We start from the raw sequence: 2,915 nt of genomic DNA on the forward strand, positions 1-2,915 counted from the left end.
GGCCCTCACCTCTCGCGGCGGACATTCCCTCCGAGCCCCGCATGCTCCACTCCTCACGTGACCAAACGCCTTTCGGGAACAGCGATTGGCTGAAGCGGCCGCGGGAAGGGCTCACGTGACATCAGGCCGCACCAGCGTTCAGCCAATCATGGCCGCCTATTTATTCCCGTCCCCTTTTTTCGGCGTGGGGTCATAAAAGACGCCTGCAACCATTGGGCCATCCCCAGCTGTGACGTCGAGGAGAGCGAGGGCCGGGATTGGCCACACCGCTGAGGCGAGCCGAGTCGCCATTGGCTGCTCCCTTCTACATAGAGGCTGCCTCCTAATCTAGCTAAGGAACAGCTCTTGATCTCTCCATCATTCTCCCAAAGAAAGCTGAGAGAGGAGGAAGATGGAGGGCCCAACAGCGCAGGAGGAAATAGTCAAGGAGAAGGAAGTGCTGATACAATCTGATCTACAGGAAGCAATAACTGTCAGACAAACGTTATATGATTACAATCATAGAATCGCAGAGTTGGAAGAGACCGCAAGGGCCATCCTGCCATGCAGGAACTCTCCATCAAAGCGTCCCATTGACAGATGGCCATCCATCTGTCATCTTCTGGCCCAGCTCCACCAAGGCTAGCCTGAAGAAGAAGCAGAGCCCTCCCTCCAGTCCATCTGCCTTGGTCCAGGCCTCAGAGGGAGAGAGGGATCCTGGCCCTGATCCCCTTTCCCTCCACCATTCCCTTCTCCTTTTGTGTCCTGTCTTTTTAGATTGTAAGCCTAAACCGCCTATTATCCCCTCTGTTGTAAACCGCTCGGATTCCCAGTGACTGAGCGGTATATAAATAAATCCTATTATTATTATTATTATTATCATCATCATCAGCCTCTTTTTAAAGACCTCCAAGGAAGGAGACTGCCCCACACTCCGAGGAAGAAAATCTCTTTTCCTGGAGCTTGCATCCATTGCTCAGGGGCCTCTTCTCTGGAGCAGCTGAAACCAAGCTACTTCAAGTATTTCAACAGGGCTATCATATCACCTCTTAACCTTCTCTTCTCCAGGCTAAACATCCCCAGTTCCTCATAGGGCTTCATGGTTTCCAGACCTTTCACCATTTTAGTCACTCTCCTTTGGACACATGGCTCCACTTTCTCAACATCCTTTTTGAATTGTGGTGCCCAGAACTGGACGCAATATTCCAGGTGGGGCCTGAATTGCATTGGCCTTTTTAGCTGCCAATGCAATCTCACTGTTAACTCCTGTTCAATTTGTGGTCTGCTTGGACTCCCAGATCCCTTTCACCCATATAGGTCTCCTTAAGCCAGGTGTCCCTCATCCTACACCTGTGCATTTCAAGTAAAGTATCTTATATTTCCCCATGTTGAAGTCCGTTTTGTTAGTTTTGGCCTAGCTTTCTAATCTCTTGAGGTCATTTTGAATCTTGGGGTATTGGCTGCTCCTCCTTCCTTCCTCTGAGGAGACTTTGTGGCAGCAATGAAGCCCAAGGTGAGGGAAAGGCAGGGAAGGCTCTGCTTTGCAAATACAGATGACTCTGTGTGTGCATGTCTATAATGTGTGTGTGTGTGTGTGTGTGTGTGTGTGTATATATATATATTATATATATATATAGTATATATTTTGTGTGTGTATATAAATATGTGTGTGTGTGTGTATAATGACCCTGTGTGTGGAGGACTGAGGAAGAAAAGAGGGAGGGCAGGCCATCTCCTCCCCCCAAATGCCTACTTTGCCCCAGAGACCCCCAAAAAGGGGGGAGGGGGAGGAGGAGGGGAAGAAGGGCACTCCTGCCTCTGAGTAAAGCCTTCGGCCGCCGCCTGATCCTGAGTGAGGGAGTGCGCATGCTCAGAGGCAGATCTTTCTTCCTGGCAAGCTGTGAGGGCAGGAGCGGCTTCAGCGGCTGAGCATGCGCACATTCCTCCGAACCCACCTCTGAGCATGCGCAGAGCTCTCCAGGGCTCCTCCTCCTCCTGTTCTTCTTCGGCTGAAGTCCTTTGAGGAGGGGCTCCTTCCTTCTTTCTTTCCTTCGAGGAGACTTTGGAGATAGAATGGAGCCCAAGGTAAGGAGCTGGACTCAGGAGGAAGGCTCTGCTTTGGAGACAGAGAGGACTCTTTGCCTCTGTCTCCTGAGGAGGGAAGGGCTCCTCATTGAAAAGAATGGGATTTCTTCTACTTTTGTGTGTGTCTCTGTCTCTCATTTAAAACAATGGCAGAGCCAGATGGCTTCCTTTGTTATAAGCCAAGAGTTGCTCAAAGGAAGGAATTAGGACTACTTTTGAATGTTTTGTGATAGACACGTAAACATTCTCTCTCTCTCTCTCTCTCTCATTTAAAACAAAGGCAGAGTCCTATGGCACTCCTCCTACAAAGTAGTTGTAAAAGTGTACAGTGCAAATGTAAAGACAATTCAGTGTCAGTTCTCTTTAAAACACACTGCTAAAAGCAGCTTAAGAACACAAAGACAAAAATAGTTTCAACACCTTCAGGAGAAGCAGCGTTGGCCACAAAAGAGCAAAGCAGAACCAAATCCCAAACCCACAAAAGAGCAATACACTTTTTGGGCCAACTCAAAAGCCCCAAATGCCTATCTCATCCCTTTGGGGAGTCTGTCTCACACTCCCCCTTTCTTTTCTCTCCTTCATCCCTCCTTCTTATCCCTTCCCTCTTTCCCTTCTTGCTTTGCTGCACGGTTCCTTGAACCCTTGAAGTGAGGGAGGCTCATCTCTCTCCTACTCGCCATCCTTCGCTCCTTGGACCCCTTTTCCAGCTCCATCTCTCTCTTCTTATGGGGAACCCCTCCTGCACCCTCCTTTTTCCTCACAACAATCCTGCTGGGTCTTTCAAACTGAAAGACAGCCCCCCTCCTCTGCCTGCATTTGTATCCTTCCTTCCTCATGGCCTGAACCAAGAC

At 49.4% G+C, this 2,915-nt stretch overlaps 1 protein-coding gene and 1 pseudogene across 4 annotated transcripts in view; one reads left to right on the plus strand and one right to left on the minus strand.

Moving 5' to 3' along the window:
* The window catches only part of LOC121924166 (myogenesis-regulating glycosidase-like), a 718,305-nt gene that overhangs the window by 688,074 nt on the left and 27,316 nt on the right, over window positions 1-2,915 (minus strand). The window lies entirely within an intron of this gene.
* Window positions 1,946-2,915, plus strand: part of LOC121924167 — a 121,658-nt pseudogene continuing 120,688 nt past the window's right edge.

The sequence above is a fragment of the Sceloporus undulatus genome, chromosome 2, assembly GCF_019175285.1.
Source record: "Sceloporus undulatus isolate JIND9_A2432 ecotype Alabama chromosome 2, SceUnd_v1.1, whole genome shotgun sequence".
NCBI lineage: Eukaryota > Metazoa > Chordata > Lepidosauria > Squamata > Phrynosomatidae > Sceloporus > Sceloporus undulatus.